Source organism: Oncorhynchus nerka, linkage group LG25 (assembly GCF_034236695.1).
Source record: "Oncorhynchus nerka isolate Pitt River linkage group LG25, Oner_Uvic_2.0, whole genome shotgun sequence".
Taxonomy (NCBI): domain Eukaryota; kingdom Metazoa; phylum Chordata; class Actinopteri; order Salmoniformes; family Salmonidae; genus Oncorhynchus; species Oncorhynchus nerka.
Window position 1 is genome coordinate 27,462,253 of NC_088420.1, and position 18,830 is coordinate 27,481,082.

The 18,830-nt window shown below is 43.4% G+C and overlaps 1 protein-coding gene across 1 annotated transcript in view; it reads left to right on the forward strand.

Moving 5' to 3' along the window:
- Positions 1 to 5,121: 5,121 nt before the first annotated feature.
- LOC115109304 (sphingomyelin phosphodiesterase 3-like) overlaps positions 5,122 to 18,830 on the forward strand; it is a 51,649-nt gene continuing 37,940 nt past the window's right edge. Inside the window, exon 1 of the mRNA XM_029634069.2 lies at positions 5,122 to 5,281. The gene's annotated coding sequence lies outside the window, so the exon portion shown is untranslated. The remainder of the gene's footprint in view (positions 5,282 to 18,830) is intronic.

Here is an 18,830-nt window from a genome sequence, read left to right on the forward strand (position 1 = left end):
CAGCCTTATTCTAAAATGGATTAAATTATTTTTTTCCCTCGTGAATCTACACACAATACCCCAAAATGACAAAGCAAAAACAGGTTTTTAGAAATGTTTGCAAATTAATTAAAAAACAAAAACTGAAATACTTTAATTTCATAAATATTCAGACCCTTTGCTTGAGCTCAGGTGCATCCTGTTTCCATTGATCATCCTTGAGATATTTCTACAACTTGATTGGTCCACCTGTGGTATATTCAATTGATTGAACATGATTTGGAAAGGCACCTGTCTATATATGGTCCCATAGAGAGTTCATGTCAGCGCAAAAAACAATCCATGAGGTTGAAGGAATAGTCCGTAGAGCTCCGAGACAGGATTGTGTTGCGGCACAGATCTAGGGAAGGGTACCACAAATATTCTGCAGCATTGAAGGTCCCAAAGAACACAGTGGCCTCCATCATTCTTAAATGAAGTAGATTGGAACCACCAAGACTCTTCCTAGAGCTGGCTGCCCGGTCAAACTGAGCAATCGGAGAAGAAGGGCCTTGGTCAGGGAGGTGACCAAGAACCCGATGGTCACGTTACAGAGCTCCAGAGTTCCTCTGTGGAGATGGGAGAATCTTCCAGAAGGACAACCATCTCTAAAGCACTCCACCAATCAGGACATTATGGTAGAGTGGCCAGACAGAAGCCACTCCTCAGTAAAAAGCACATGACAGCCCGCTTGGAGTTTGCCAAAAGGTGCCGAAAGACTCTCAGACCATGAGAAACAAGATTCTCTGGTCTAATAAAACCCAAATTTACCTATTTGGCCTTTATGCCAAGCGTCACGTCTGGAGGAAACCTGGCACTGGCACCAAGCATGGTGAAGCATGGTGAAGCATGGTGATGGCGGCATCTTGCTGTGTGGATGTTTTTCAACGGCTAGGACAGGAAGTCTAGTCAGGATCGAGGGAAAGATGAACGGAGCAAAAGTACAGAGAGATCCTTGATGAAAACCTGCTCCAGAGCACTCAGGACCTTAGACTGTGTGCCAAGCTTGTAGCGTCATACCCAAGAAGACTCGAGGCTGTAAGCGCTGCCAAAGGTGCTTCACCAAAGTACTGAGTAAAGGGCCTGAATACTTATTTAAATTGTCCCTCTTAAATTGTTTTGTTTAATACATTTCGGGTCCAGAAGATGCACGTTCATTCTCCAATTTCTGTCCCTAATGGTATTTTAAACTGGCGTAATTAAACATGATACCGGAGAATGATCCGATATCACTATTTCATGAATTCTTGAATCCAGTAAATTGTTGAGTGCATTTTTGGAAATAATTGTGCCTTTTTTATTACTGCATCCTACAATCTTATTGAATGTATATTTTAGATCACCTGCTAAAATCATAGTCCCTGTCTGGATCTGTTCTAAAATAATTATATCTGAAAACATCAGAGTTGCCCCTGGTGGGATATAGAGGAAATCAATGTGTATTTTTCACCGTGTCTGGTACAATTCAACATTAGAAAATTGCCTTGTTGGTCCGTGTGCTGGGATGTAAGGGAAAATGGGGTTTTGTTATTTATCAGGATGCCTACACCTCTGCTGCTTCTACATTAGGTGGCAGCAAAAGCCTCTTCAACCCAGCTCCTCTTTAAATGTTCAATTTCTCTTTTTTTTTTATAAATGTAACTCGTGCAAGAAAACCACATCTGCTGACAATCTCTTTAAGTGTTCGAGAACCATATACTTTTTCTCCCATCATGGAGCCAGTGCACATTCCATGTGATAAGTTGGATTTCTGTCTATCATTGAAGAACCAAGTAAAACATTTTAGCAGACATTACATGTTTGGGCAGTGGGCATTCCATAAAATGGGAGGATCATAGTATTAATACATAGTTATTGCATACATTACATATATAGTGTGGGCATTTGAGCAGACATTTAACAAAAAACACACACAACAAAAAACTAAGAAAAGTAAGTCTTTGTACTTGAGGAGCTACGCCTTTTTAGGGCCAACTCCTCTCCTAATGTACCAAAACTGTGGATACATTTTGTACAATTGTACATACTTTTGGAAAAAAAACTGCCTCTTAAGTACTGTGGTTTGTTTGTTTTACATTATAAATTAAAGTATAGTGGCTGGTGGGGGTCTACTTGGGTTTAGTGGGTCCTCCGATAGACTGAAATGGGATGAGTGGAGGCCCCACACACACCTCAGAGAAGTGTCTGATGCTCTCCCAGTCACCCCATCCCAATGCCCCGGACATAGACCCTCTCCATTCTCACCTATAACCACCATGAAAATACATATTTTCCAGATGTTGAAATCAGGTTCATTTCCGGTTCTGATTGGAAGTTGAAAATACGTATTTTCTGGATGTTTAAATCAGGTTCATTTTCAGTTCTGAATGAAAGTTGAAAATATGTCATTTATAGACGTCTATGTTTGGACCAAATCAAGGTCGGTCCGGACCGCAACAAATCTGAACCAAACACAGACGTCTAATGTTTGGGCCAAATCTGAAGTAAACATAGACATCTATGACTGGTTCAGATTTGGTCCAGAAGGGTCCAGAGAGGACCAAAAAAACTGGGGTGTAGCCTACAGTGTCGGCCGAAATGTAATTTTCTGAATGTCCATGTATGTGGTAGGCCTAACGTTTGTAAAACACCAACAACAACAAAAGACAGCCGAAAAGACATTGACGTCGGTCCATGCTTACTGGGGTATAGCCTACAGTGTCAGCCGCAATGGAATCTTATGAATGCTTTGTAAAACAGGCACTTACATTGTCTTTTTTAGTCCTGATTCCTGTGATCAATTACTTGGGCTATTTCATCTCTGAATATCAGCTACCCAACTTTACAGGAGTTATCCTGAGCCTATTTGCAAGGAGAATCGATGTGTTTACACAGTGGGAAATGTATAAGTATTTTATTTTTGGCTATGATTAGCTCGTTAAAAATGGATGGCTACAAACTTCATACCACTGATCATTACATTTTAGCCCATGGGGTGAAACTCCAGGACAGCAGTAGTTGAGTAGCCTGATGCTCCATTCCATATTGTCCAATTTACTTTGACCTGTCCTGTTTTTAGGATGTGTTTGTTAACATGTCAACACATTTTTTATTTGATTGGGCCCCAGGTTAGGTTATTTGGTTGGAGAAATGTGCCGGATGTAAAAAAGTGTCTGTCTCATTACATTGTCATACATTTAGGCCACAGAAAAGTCCACATACTCTTTTTACCATAGACATGTTTCTAGATTCTTTTTTTGCGGAACGTTGGTGGATCGCCGCACCAAGGACAGGGGAACTGGGAATGGAAAAGCGAAATATTTTGTGCCCCTGTCTTTACAGCGGAAGATAGATTAAGTATGTCTATGAATAGGATGAGGGCAAACCAAAAACAGTAACACATGTACTCGACCCACACACATATGCATGAGAATGCAGACTTGGTGTCACGCCCTGACCTTAGAGAGCCTTTTTCATGTCTCTTTTTGGTTTGTCAGGGTGTGATTTGGGTGGGCATTCTATGTCCTTTATTTCTATGATTTTTGTTTCTATGTGTTGGTCGGGTATGGTTCTCAATCAGGGACAGCTGTCTATCGTTGTCTCTGATTGGGAATCATACATAGGTAGCCCTTTTTCCCTCCTTTCAGTATGGGTAGTTAACTTTAGTTTTGTTGGCGACATTCAACTAAAAAGGAATATGTACGCTCACCACGCTGCAATTTGGTCTCCTTCCAACGACGGCCGTGACACTTGGCTACACAACCATACAGTATCTTCTGATGTGAGAAGGGCAGGTTTTCTATATGTTGCATCTTGGTTGCTCAGCAACACTCCCTTTCACAGAGCCAGGCATTACTGTCCTGTTTAGTTGTCCCAGAAGAGTAGATGCATTTGGACTATCAATCTATAATGCATCTGATTGCCTGTGACAGGAATTAATCATAGAGTCTAAGGTATGATGAGACTTCTGTTTCCAGCAGAAGAGGAGTGCTATGGCGGGAGGGGATGGGTAGAGATACACACAATATCTTCAATGTGATTGAGGTATTGTCTAGAAGGGTGCAGGGAGTGGATGGGGTTGCTAGTACCTGTGGAACAAGCTCAGGGGCATCACTGATTCCCAGCAGCTCGTGGAAGTCAACTTTGATGAGTTGGGCAGTGAAGTCACCCCTGCTGCCATCTATTTTGGCCTTGAATTTCACTGTGTGGAGACGGACCACACAACTATCCATATTCACAGGCTCTTCATTTACCCTGCAGGAATACCTGCCATGTTACCATTCAAGTATAAGCTTAGCTAACAGCTTACCTGGTCTCCCATATCTATTTGTGCTACCTTGCCACTTCTGCCAATGACCATGTGAATTAGCAACGCATCACAACACAGATCTGTGACCACTGGCTATCATTGTTTCCTACACTGTGTGCTACGAGCTATGTCACTTACCTGCCTGTTGCTGGTAGCCTACAAAAACGTCTCTGTTATGTTATGATAACCATGGAAACACTGTATTAACCTGTGCTTTCTGGGAATTGAAGTCTTATATATTTTACACAGCAAATCATATGGTAAAAGATCGAACTAGAATTCCACTGAGAAGTGTCATGCTAGATTGAAAATGCGGTTTTTGAACCGTACATGTTTTACTGGGTTGTCGTGGGATCAGATAATAATGTAGTCATGGAATAATAATGTAGTCATGCAACCTCACGTTTGCATCTTTTTCTTAATTAAAATAGCAAATGTATAAATGCAATGCCTCATTCAAAACAACTGGGAACGGGGAGCTCGGAAATCTCCGACTTCCGACATCAGTGCGTTCAAGTCAACTGGGAGAAAATGTTTTGTACGGTCATCCACCTCGGAATTCTATGTCGGAAACTCGGGCATCTTTCTAGAGCGCCGACTTTCCAACCAGAAGATCATTGACCTATTTTTTTGGAGTTCCTAGTTTTCTTGAAAGCACCATATCACAAAACCAAATTTCCCCAACAAGCACCAAAGTGATCGTCATGAGAAGTAACAAGGTTTGCCTTGCGATTGGCTGTGGTCGTTTTGAAAAGGGTGTGGCATCGAGCCTATGAGCGATGACGTCAATGGAGCTGTTCATGGAGTGGTGGTGCTGGAAGGAACCTCACGTAGTCCAACAGCTTCTGCGGGCAAGAAGTGGACTGTACCGTGGATTTCAGAGCATCAGAGGTTATTACCACGGTTCATATGGGAAGAATACCGAAGCGAAATAGGGTTCCACCTGTTTGAATAAATCTGCGGGATCTGAAAGAAGTGAGTAGCTATGCTAGATCGCATGGTTTGCAAGGGAGCATTAAAGGGTTGGGTTTAATGAGCATGTTGCGTTTTTTTAACATCTTGAGAACGTTGCTCATATGAATTATCAACCGTTCACAAACGGTCCGGATTGGTTAGGTTACCTCCAGACTGTAATAGCTTTATGAGTGCTTTTTGTAGCATATTTATTATGCCGCGTCTTTCACCTCAATGCCTACAACATGGGATGATTTGACTGTATTTGCATGAAACCCAAAGATCGAATGTTCAAGGCAGATTTTGTGTGTGTGTGTGCGTGCGTGCGTGCGCGCGCGTGTGTGTGTGTGTGTGTTAGTGAGTAAGTGAGAGAGAGAGAGAGAGAGAGGTTGTTCTTTTACACAGGCCAGTCTAGTAAATCAAACCCATGGAAACAAATATTTTATATGCGCGCACCGTTTCCTATAGCCTAGCTTACATCTATCTCTCTCTTCTACATGGCTGAGGGGAGGGCTGCCTCAACATTGCAAAATACGCTATCAGACACGTTTTGTTTCAGGCGGCTAGGAAAAGTCACTTGGACCGAGTTTGAAAAATGTAGCCTTTAATAATACGTCATAATAATAGCTTGCAAGGAATTATTAGGCCTAGATATCACCACTGTTTGCACAGAATTGCAGCCTATTGAAATAGGCTTGTTTTGTTGACTGGACATGACTACTGCTTTAGCCCCTATGTTGCAGATTCAGTGGAAACACGATCTTTGATTTCGGGATGGTGATCTTATTCCAATGATAGGCGTGGCACAGCTGCTGCTGACCTGGTGAAGAAGCAACGTGGTCTCAGGGCAATTCGTATTATTCTGTAGATGTTTTTACATTTACAATTTTAGTCATTTAGCAGAGGTTATTTTCCAGAGTGACTTACATTTCATATTCTTTGTCATACATAAAGCTGTGACAGGCCATTTAGTGTGATATATTATGTTAGGTTACATTATGAATGAAAAAGCAGTTAAACAATATCATACGAATTATAGCATGTATAGTATCAGCATGGTCGTACAATAGCGTACAAACTGGATGAATTTATTTAAGCGGTTAGAAGAACTAATGACAAAGGTTAGGATCATTTATGTAAAAGGTTAGGGGAACTAAAATGACAAAGGTTATGATAATTTATGTAAAAGGTTAGGGGAACTAAAATGACAAAGGTTACGATAATGTATGTAGTTAGGTGAAATGGGTTAATTTTAGAATAAGGGTTAGGTGAAGGGTTAGCTAAAATGCAACAGTTGTCCCCGACACACCTTGAACACGCAACCTTTGGATTCCTAGACGCTACGGAAAGTAACTAGACCATTAATAGGTATCATTCGTCTTGAAGGTGTTCAGAAATACGTAAAGTATGTTTTGTATGGCTCTGAGGCCAGGTTGGAAAAAGAGTCGGGCCATAAAACTCTTGCTCTCTCACTCTTTCTTTCTCTGCCTCTCTTCTTGAGGATAGACGCTCAAAGCTGAGTTAAAGCTGACAGAACTAGGGAGGGAGCATGATGATGCTGGTAGCTGACACGTGTGTTCTGTAATTAAAAGACAACCTGCAACTCCTAAATGCTTGGCTACAATAGGAAGGGGTTGTGTGCTGACTGTCATAAGTGTGTGTTTAGCGTAGCTTATTCTCCTTGTGCAAGGTGAAAGTGCCTCAGAAATAGGCTTACACAAGCACCTAACCCCAAAAAGGTAGTCAGACTGTACTCAGCCAACATGTGTTCTTAACCACAAGGGCCCCAAGTTTAAAGCCAACATGGGTTAAAGAATGGTTTTAAGATGTGGGCCCCAAATAGGATAACCACTTAGGACCCACAACATTTTGTCCATGTTGGCCCCACATGTGGTTGCTATGTTGAGCTTTATGTGGGCTTTATGTTGGGCTTATTAAGGGACCTCAGTGGGCAAATGTCTAATAACTAGGGTTGCAAAGGTTCGGAAACTTTCCGGTAAATTTTCAGAATTTTCCCAGGAATTTTCCATGGGAAGTTAAGCTCTGGAATTTGGGGAATTTAACTTAAATTCATCAAAAATGTTAGCTTATAACAGTGAACCTTTTTTGTGGGATACACATAAGACAATTCTAGGTCTTGTGGGACATCTTGACTAAACTATCCCCAGTTCAATGGAATTGCAACCCTCTGCATGCACAGTGTATTCTTCCATCATATGTGCAGTGCACTCTTCCATCACATGTACAGCTGATTCTCAAGATCCCACACACTAATGAGATGCTATTGAGCCCACATTACTACACTGTCTGAGCCAAGGATTACATGCTTTCTGGTAAGTTTTGATTACAATACCTGGTGGGGTGAAAATATTTTATATGACATACATGATTTTTTGTTAACTAGTAAATAGTAACCTACAGCAAAGTGTATTAATCCTTTCTAACTTGTTAACAATTTCTGCTTGTTAGTTTTTGCTACCATGTGGGTTACAGCTTGATTGAGCCTGCTAACTGAGGAGTGTTAATTCACCTGTTTCCATACATGTTTCATTTTAAATCATTTATCTTACAAAGGAGTTGTTTAATCTAACTTATTAACTATTTATCTATACATGGTATTGTCTTTGCGTTTTCTTTTACAATGTTTTTCCTAATCTTTAAAAGGAAAATGCCACGGGCACTATCTGATGTGTGGAGACATTTCACTGCAGCTAATGTAGAAGGAAACGCTGTGTACATTTGAAAATAGTGTGCCAAATCATATGTGAAGAATGCAACAAAGAAGCAGAATCATCTGGCCAAGTGCATAACGTTCCGTCAGCTCTCACAACAAGCAACCTCTGACAAAAGTCACTCTACTTCTAGTCAAGGTGACAATGATGCATCAGACAGCTTATCAATAGCAACAGCTCATCGTCCTCCTGGAATCAGAAGTTTTTTTGACTCAATGGAGGAACGTAGTCAGAGAAATACTGCTGAATGTCTTGCCCGAGCTGTGTATGCAACTGGTTCACCTCTGATGCTCACAGACCATGTGTATTGCAAAAGATTTCTGAATGTTCTTCGCCCAGCATACACCCCTCCAACCATACATGCTTTATCTACTAATTTGCTGGTTGCAGAGTTCAACAGAGTTCAAGTGAAGGTCAAGCAAATCATAGAGAAAGCAGACTGTATTGCAATCATCTCTGATGGGTGATCGAATGTTTGTGGGCAAGGAATAATTAACTACATTATCTCCACCCCTCAACCAGTATTCTACAAGAGCACAGACACAAGGGACAACATACATACCGGTCTCTACATTGCAGATGAGCTGAAGGCAGTCATCAATGACGTTGGACCACAGAAAGTATTTGCACTGGTGTCAGACAATAATGCAACATGAAGGTTGCTTGGTCTAAAGTGGAGGAGTCCTACCCTCACATCACACCCATTGGCTGTGCTGCTCATGCATTGAATCTGCTCCTCAAGGACACCATGGCACTGAAAACAATGGATACACTCTACAAGAGAGCCAAGGAAATGGTTATGTATGTGAAGGGTCATCAAGTTACAGCTGCAATCTACCTCACCAAGCGAAGTGAGAAAATAAGAGCACCACATTGAAGCTGCCCAGCAACACCCATTGGGATGGTGTCGTCATCATATTTGACAGTCTCCTGGAGGAGAAGGAGTCTCTACAAGAAATGGCCATATCACAGTCTGCTGATGTGGACAGCCCCATCAAGAGGAACCTCCTGGATTATGTATTTTGGGAGAGAGTGGTAAGCAGCCTGAAACTACTGAAACCTATAGCAGTAGCCATTGCACAGATTGAGGGAGACAATGCCATCCTGTCTGATGTTCAGACTCTGATTGCAGATGTAAGAGAATAAAACCATACTGCCCTGCCCACTTCACTGTTGCTCCAAACTGCAGTTCTGAAATACATTAAAAAAACGTGAAGACTTCTGCCTGAAGCCCATACACACCACAGCGTACATTTTGGACCCCAAGTATGCTGGCAAGAGCATCCTGTCTGGTGCAGAGATCAACAAGGCCTATGGTGTCATCACTGCCGTGTCTCGCCACCTTGGTCTGGATGAGGGCAAGGTTCTTGGCAGTCTGGCGAAGTACACTTCCAAGCGCTTTGGGATGGAGATGCAATATGACAGTCGTGCCAACATATCTCATAAGCCACCTGGTGGAAGGGAGTTTGTGGATCTGAGGCTCTTTCCCCTGTTGCCTCCATCATCCTCCAAATCCCTTCAACATCAGCCGCCTCAGAGCGCAACTGGTCCTTGTTTGGGAACACACACACCAAAGCACGCAACAGGCTGACCAATACAAGGGTTGAAAAATTGGTGGCCATCCGGGCAAATTTGAGGATTTTTGAGCCTAGCAACGAGCCATCCTCAACAAGGTTGGAACGTGACAGGGAAGATGAGGCCTCAGAGTCGATGGGGATCATTCAATATTCTCTTTCTTTTGTTGTTCAGTGAAATCATCCCATGTGAAGAGTCAACTCATTTAATTAAAGTTCAATTCGTAACTAAATTGTTTTTTATTTAAACATTTGCAATTCTGTCTATGATAAGGTAAAGGGTTTATGTTTCTGTCTCCATATGATATGGTAAATATATCCAATGCAAAAAACATCTACATTTAAATGGTATTAATATTAATTTACTTATATTTATGTTAGTTCCCATATATTCCCGTTAATTCCCATATATTCCTGTTAATTCCTACAGAAAGATTCCACCTCTGAATATTCCCCAAAATGTGCAACCCTAGTTATAACCCATATGGGTGTCACGTTCTGACCTTTATTTCCTTTGTTTTGTCTTTATTTAGTATGGTCAGGGCGTGAGTTGGGGTGGGCAGTCTATGTGTATTTTTCTATGTTGGGGTTTTGAGTTCAACCTAGTATGGTTCTCAATCAGAGGCAGGTGTCGTTAGTTGTCTCTGATTGAGAATCATACTTAGGTAGTCTGGGTTTCACTTTTGAGTGGTGGGTGTTTGTTTTCTGTGTGTGTGTTTGTTGCCACACGGTACTGTTTCGGTTTCTTTCATTTCATGTTTATTGTTTTGTAGTGTTCAGTGTATGTCTTTAAATAAACGTTATGGACACTTACCAAGCTGCGCATTGGTCCTCCGATCCTTCTCGCTTCTCCTCCTCAGAAGAGGATGAGGAATGCCATTACAATGGGCCCTAGGTTTTAGCCCAGGTGTGTTAAAGAATGATTAACACTTGGCCCCACATGTAGGATAACCACAAGGTTTGGCCCTCAGCATCCACATTTGTCCCACATGTTGTTTTCATGTTGGGCTTGATGTGGTTTAAGGTTGGGCTTCATATGTTGCCCTAATGGTTTACCTAAATGGGTTACATCTGGGTAAAGGATGGGTGTGTAGTGAGATCTATAAGGACAATAGGGGATTTCAGTTGGCCTGACCACCTGAAACAAACCTGAGTTTGTTCTCAGTCTCCATGCAGGCCCTAGAGGCTGCTGCCAAAGCAAGCTTTCTTAAGAGATTTAAGAGAATGAATACATGTTTATTTATAGCACATGGTGAAATCAAATGCAATGCAGGAACTCTGATTAAAAGGATAGTTCACTCAAATTACAAATGTAGACATGGTTTCCACACACTGTAAACAATTTAAAAAATGTGCATGACAGCAGTGAAGTTCTCAAGATAGAGGACTTTCAGTATAGCAGTGTTCTCCAATCCTGGTCCCAAAGGGGTGCATATTTTTGTTTTTGCCCTAGCACTCACATACCTTATTCAATTCAAAGGCTTGATGATGAGTTGCTTAGTGGAATCAAGTGTGTGAGCATTAGGAAAAAACAAAACAAGTGGACCACTTTGAGTCCCCAGGACCATAAGTGGGAAACACTGCAGTGCAGAGAGAATAGTGAGGCTGATGCAAATTATATGCATTTATCATTTTGCTAATTTGCATATAATTTGCGTCACCATCATCATCATCACACTTTTTGCTCTGTACTGAAAGTGCTCTATCTTGAAAACTTGATTGCTAAAAAGCACCATTTTGGGGATTGCATTAACAGTGGACTAATGAAGAACATACTACAATACTTTGTTTTTGTAAAACATCCCTTTCAGAGAACCTACCACTCCATTCAGGAAAGCTGTGGGTTACTTTTACTCCATTGCCTCCACATCCTGGACAGTATTTATAGTGTAATCAGACCCCTTGTGTAGTGCTGCTGTTGCCATGTTACCATTGTCAGGTCCTGACTCTTCTTCATCCATTTCTGAGTCCATCTGCACATCAGAAATCTTATCTGCCCTTTTAAGTTTGATTCGGGCCTGTTCATAGATAGCTGTGAAAATAAAACATCATTAAGCATTTAGGCTACTGATCTACCCCAGCATCCTGGGGTCGATTCTTCACTGTAGACGTTGAGACTGTAAACGTTGATACCCCTCCCTCTATAAAAATAAATACATTTAAAAAAATTAAAAATACAAATAGCTTCACAGATCTTAATTGTAAAGGGTTTAAACACTCTTTCCCATGCTTGTTCAATGAACCATAAACAATTAATGAACATGCACCTGTGGAACGGTCGTTAAGACACTAACAGGCAATTCTCGTCACAGTTATGAAAACTTAGGACACTAAAAGAGGCCTTTCTACTGACTCTGAAAAACACCAAAAGAAAGATGCCTAGGGTCCCTGCTCATCTGCGTGAACGTGCCTTAGGCATGCTGCAAGGAGGCATGAGGACTGCAGATGTGGCAAGGGCAATAAATTGCAATGTCCGTACTGTGAGACGCCTAAGACAGCGCTACAGGGAGACAGGACGGACAGCTGATCGTCCTCGCAGTGGCAGACCACATGTAACAACACCTGCACAAGATTGGTACATCCGAACCTCAGACCATGAGGAGGAGATGCACTGCAGTACTTAATGCAGCTGGTGGCCACACCAGGTACTGACTGTTACTTTACATTTTGACCCCCCCCGTTTGCTCAGGGACACATTATTCAATTTCTGTTAGTCACATGTCTATGGAACTTGTTCAGTTTATGTCTCAGTTGTTGAATCTTGTTATGTTCATACAAATATTTACACATGTTAAGCTGAAAATAAACGCAGTTGACAGTTGAGAAGACGTTGTTTTCTTTTTGCTGAGTTTATATGACACCCACATAACCACACAACACAACTATGTAGAGTTTTCTTATTGCAGGACTTTGTCAGTCTAGCTATGTCACGACTTCTGCCGAAGGTAGCTCCTCTCCCTGTTCGGGCGGCGCTCGGCGTCGCCGGTCTACTTGCCATCACCGATCCCTTTTTCCTTTTCTGTTTGTTTTGTCTTTGTTTCTTTTTCACACCTGGTTTAATTTGTGTTAATTTCTGTGTGTATAATTGCCACCTGTTGCCTGCCTAAGTTTGTGCGGGATTAGTCTTTTATGGTGATGTGCTCGGTTAGATTATACCGTTATTTGTTTTCATGGATTCTTAAGTGTATGAGTGTCGGAACTTTGTGTTAGTCAGTGTTAGTCAGTTAGTTGTGTTAGTCAGTACCGCTTACTGGTCAAATCACTCTATAGATTTCCAGCTCGATTTCCAGCTCCTGTTGTCTTGCCTGGACAAACAGTTCCTTCAGAAAGTATTCATACCCCTTGACTTATTCAATATTTTGTTGTGTTACAGCCTGAATTAAAATGGACTAAATAGATGTTTTCTCATTCATCTACCCCATAATGACAAAGTGAAAACATGTTTTTAGAAATATTTGCACGCTTATTGAAAATGAAATACAGAAATATCTCATTTACTAAAGAAATCACACCCCTGATTCAATACTTTGTAGGAGCACCTTTAACATTGATTACAACTGTGATTCTTTCTGGGTAAGTCTCTAACAGCTTTCCACACCTGGATTGTGCAACATTTGCACATTATTATTTTCAAAATTCTTTATGCGCTGTCAAATTGGTTGTTGATCATTACTTGACAACTATTTCAGGTGTTGCTTTAGATTTTCAAGTAGATTTAAGTCAAAACTGTAACTCAGCCACTCAGGAACAGTCACGATCTTCTTGTTAAGCAGCAGTGTAGATTTGTCCTTGTGTTTTAGGTTATTGTATTCAGGACCAAGAGAAGGTTCGGGCGGTTCGGGATTGGGCCCGGCCCGGTACGAGATTGCAGCTCCAGAGATTCCTGGGATTTGCGAACTTCTATCGGAGGTTTATCCGTGATTACAGCCGGGTGGCCGCCCCTTTAACTGCTCTGACGTCTTGCACCAGAATTTTCTGTTGGACTCCTGAGGCAGACCGAGCATTTCTGAACTTGAAGAGCCGATTCACCAACGCGCCGATTCTCTCTCAACCTGACACTTACATTTACATTTAAGTCATTTAGCAGACGCTCTTATCCAGAGCGACTTACAAATTGGTGCATTCACCTTATGACATCCAGTGGAACAGCCACTTTACAGTAGTGCATCTAAATCTTTTAAGGGGGGGTGAGAAGGATTACTTTATCCTATCCTAGGTATTCCTTAAAGAGGTGGGGTTTCAGGTGTCTCCGGAAGGTGGTGATTGACTCCGCTGTCCTGGCGTCGTGAGGGAGTTTGTTCCACCATTGGGGGGCCAGAGCAGCGAACAGTTTTGACTGGGCTGAGCGGGAACTGTACTTCCTCAGTGGTAGGGAGGCGAGCAGGCCAGAGGTGGATGAACGCAGTGCCCTTGTTTGGGTGTAGGGCCTGATCAGAGCCTGGAGGTACTGAGGTGCCGTTCCCCTCACAGCTCCGTAGGCAAGCACCATGGTCTTGTAGCGGATGCGAGCTTCAACTGGAAGCCAGTGGAGAGAGCGGAGGAGCGGGGTGACGTGAGTTTGTTGTTGAGGTGGACGCGTCTGATGTGGGAGTGGGCGCCATCCTGTCCCAGCGTAGCTCCACTGACGGTAAACTCCATCCCTGCGCCTTCTACTCTTGTCGTCTTTCACCAGCTGAGAGAAACTACGATGTGGGGAACCGGGAGCTTCTCGCTGTGAAGCTTTCCTTGGAGGAGTGGCGTCACTGGTTGGAGGGAGCGGAGCAACCGTTTGTGGTCTGGACTGACCACAATAATCTGGCTTACGTGCAATCGGCTAAACGTCTCAACTCCCGTCAGGCCAGGTGGGCTATGTTTTTTGGACGCTTCAATTTTTCCCTGACGTTCCGACCTGGGTCGAAGAACGGCAAAGCGGACACCTTGTCCCGGATGTTCTCCAAGATGGATGAGAGTGGGGCCAAGACTGAGACGATTCTTCCCCAGAACCTTGTCGTGGGAGCCGTTACATGGAGGATTGAGGAAGATGTGATGGCGGCCCTTCGGACGCAGCCCGGCCCCGGTAACGGTCCACCCGGTCGGTTGTTCGTGCCTGAGTCGGTCCGTTCTGCTGTTCTTCAGTGGTCCCATGCCAGCAAGATAGCTTGTCACCCTGGCGTTGCTCGGACTATGGCGCTACTGCGCGATTTTGGTGGCCTGCCATGGGAGAAGATACCCGGAGGTTTGTTGCCGCATGTCCTGTTTGTGCTCAGAACAAAAGTACCAATCGGCCCAGCTCTTGGCTTCTTCACCCCCTACCTATTCCTCGGCGACCTTGGTCGCATCTGCCCCTGGATTTTGTCACGGGATTGCCCCCTTCTGTTGGGAACACTGTCATTCTGACCATTGTGGACAGATTCAGCAAGTTTGCTCATTTTGTCCCTCTCTCCAAGCTTCCATCTGCCACGGAGACGTCCGAGATCCTGGTTAGGGAGGTTTTCAGGGTCCACGGATTGCCCAGTGACATTGTTTCTGACCGTGGTCCTCAGTTTACCTCTGCTGTCTGGAGATCCTTCTGTTTGGCCATTGGAGCTACAGTCAGTCTCACTTCTGGATTTCACCCACAATCTAATGGTCAGGCGGAGAGAGCCAACCAGAAGATGGAGTCCACGCTACGTTGTCTTGTCTCCTCTGATCCCACCTCTTGGTCATCTCAATTACCCTGGGTCGAGTATGCCCATAATACCCTTCCTTCATCTGCCACTGGGATGTCCCCCTTCCAATGCCTGTACAGATACCAACCTCCCTTGTTTCCTTCTCAGGAGAGGGATCTTTCGGTTCCTTCTGTCCAGGCCCACATTCGTCATTGCCACCGGACCTGGCATCGGGCCAGGAAGGTCCTCCTTAGAGTTTCTGACCGGTATCAGATCCAGGCGAATCGTCGCCGTATTCCTGCTCCCGCTTATACCATCGGAGATAAGGTTTGGTTGGCTACACGGGATCTTCCTCTACGGACTGAGTCGAGGAAACTGTCACCAAAGTTCATTGGTCCGTTTGTGGTGGAGAGAATCATTAACCCTGTTGTGGTCCGACTCAAATTGCCGGCAACGCTTCGAGACCACCCCACGTCTCCTGCCTCAAGCCGGTTCTCCTCAGTCCTCTGTTGCCCCCTCCTCCTCGTCCTCCTCGGATGATCGGAGGTGGTCCTGCCTACACGGTGCGCCGCATAATGGATTCCAGACGGCGGGGTCGAGGTTTCCAATATCTCGTGGATTGGGAAGGATATGGTCCAGAGGAGAGGAGTTGGATTCCTCGGCGTCAGATCCTTGATGACGACCTGCTTCGTGACTTCTACCGCCTCCACCCTGGCGCTCCAGGTAGTCCGCCCGGTGGCGTTCGTCGGAGGGGGGGTACTGTCACGAATCCCACTTCCTGAGTCTGTGTTTGCCTGTGTTTCTGTCCTGGAGTGTGTTTCCGGTGTCCTGGACTGGAACGCATCCTGTCTGGTTGCCGGGCGAATTAGCTTGTTGGGAGATCGATGTTCACCCGCACCTGTATCCCATCAGTAATCTGCACACCTGTCCTGATCATCACCTCTCCCCTTCAAAAGCTCTGACCTGACATCCATTCCCTGCCGGATCGTTAGCCATGAACAGTATGTTGTGCCATAGTATCAGCCTCAAGTTGGATAGAATTTGTTTTGTTGTTTTTTACATATTACTTGCCTTAAACTTACCTCCGTTTGTTCTGTCTTCAGTTACTCACCCGGATCATTTACCCCATTCCCGCCTGGTCGTCGGAGGATTCCGCTACCCCATTGGATCCACCTATTTACTCCCATCAACTCACCACCGCTGCCCGCTACGCCACCTGGATATATCTACCCATTCACATTCACTTGTAAATAAATACTCACCTTCTTCCTACTCTCCTTGTCCTGGTCTGCTTCTGGGTTCGATTTTGAAAGAACGTGACACCTGCCCCAGATGATATGCCCAACTGTGTCCCATAGACAATCCCTGACAATATTTACAAAATATCAGAAAGCCCACTTACAACCCATTTCAAATAGATTCAGTGCCTATTTTGTACCTATGGTTTGCCTGTCTGTGACCCAAATGGTTTACCCGATTGGGTCCCAGTCATTATTCCTGAACAAATAACACCAGATTGCTCAACCCATAAAAACATGATTCAGGGCCCATTTAGGACCCACACTATAACCCCATATGGGTACCAGCTAAGATAACCATTTTGTCCTTGCCCAGTTGAAACCCATGAAGTCCATATAAATCCCAGGTGTGGCCCACCTGGATATGTTGGCTGGGTATAGGACAGGATTAGTCTATGATGTGCTTATGTATTAGTCCTACAGAGGCATTATTACAGCACAGATAGCCAAATGTGATATATGTGTAAGAGAAAATACAGGCCCATATCTATTCAATATTAAAAGTATAAATAGGTCAAGCTGAGTGGGTCCGGTGATGACAGAAAAACATGAATGTTCAATGTCACTGTCATATTTCTATACAATAGTCTTCATTACATAGGTCTTTTGCCTGGTTTTTGTCTGTGCTGCTCTGGATGGGGTGCATGGAGCCCTTAAGTGCTATCAAGTGTGAGGCTGAATACATTGTCACAATTCGGTACAACTAAATGCTCTAACGTTGGGAGTGAGAAATAATGTTCGTAGAGAATTGTGTATGCTGCCTAGCGGTCAATTTTCCTAGCAAGAGGCTGCACTCAGTAATCAAAGGCATTGTCTAACGAATGCTTTTAGTAAAAGAGCAGCGATACGACATTGGCCCAAGTGTGAACCTCTACAGTCGTGGCACCAAAGGTTGTGAATGAACACAATGAGAGGGTGGGGCTCTCCGCCATTCTAGACCTACACAGCTTTAACTTTTTATGACACTGAGCAAGTTGACAAGATTCTCTCTCCCTTTTTCTATCTTTCTATCTGTAGGCCTACTTCCTACCTTCTCCCTTTCATCTAGTACATTCTGAAAATCTGTCTATTTTTTAACATCATCTCTCCATCACTTTCTCAATTCTTCTCTTTCATACAACACTGTCCCTCTCTGTCTGTCTATACCATCTCCCTTTCCTTGCCATCTGTCTGTTTCCATTCATAGTGCCTGGGTTAGGTTGTCTGCCAGCATGGCCAGTGGTGTGTAGCCTGGTGGTCCTGTGGGTGTGTTATTATACAAAGTGTGGTGGTCTAAAACACAGCAAAGCTGGCTCAATTTAATCTAACCCATGTCACAGTATTGCCATAGCAAACTAAATCACATAAATAGATAATGTAAAAATGCCTGGAACACTCCTCTCATTGCCTCCACTTTTCAGCGTAAGACATGTTAGCTCGGACAAGCAAATGCAAAAAATATTTTTCAGTTAGATTTGATTGAATACTGAGGTAGAATTCTTTATTGATCCAAGTAGTTGCACAATCTCCAAACCTCACTTGAAACACTTACACGGAACCCAAACGTGCGCCATCGTGCATAAATTTATTTTGTCCCCCTACACCAAACGCGATCATGACAAGTAGCTTAAAATATCAAAATACACTCTGAATCAATTACATTAATTTGGGAACAGGTCGAAAAGCATTAAACATTTATGGAAATGTAGCTAGTTAGCTTTCACTTGCTACCTAATTTGTCCTATTTAGCTAGCTTGCTGTTACTAGCTAATTTCTCCTGGGATATAAACATTGAGTTGTTATTTTACCGGAAATGCACAAGGTCCTCTACTCCGACAATTAATCCACACACTAAACGGTCAACCGAATCATTTCTAGTCATCTCTCCCCCTTCTAGGCTTTTTCATCTTTGAACTTATATGGTGATTGGCATCTAAACTTTCATAGTATTACTACACCGACCGGCAACACAGTTTGTCTTTCAATCACCCACGTGGGTATAACCAATGAAGAGATGGCACATGGGTATCTGCTTTGCTTCTATAAACCAATGAGGAGATGGGAGAGGCAGGACTTGCAGTGCGGGCTGCGTCAGAAATAGAAAGGAGTTCTATTTTAGCCCTTGGCAACGCAGACGCTCGTTGAGCAGTGTGGGTGCAATAATTTAATAACATAGATTTCTAAATTGATTTTGCAACGCAGCGGTGTGGTCAGCATATTAGGCCTAACAAAAGACATAGGATTTACTGAAGTTCTTCTATTAGCTGCACATGACCCCTCTGATTCTATGGCATTTAGAAAAGACTACAGACATCTCAGACGTCATTCAGAGTGAGCGCTCAAAGCACACACAGGGAAGG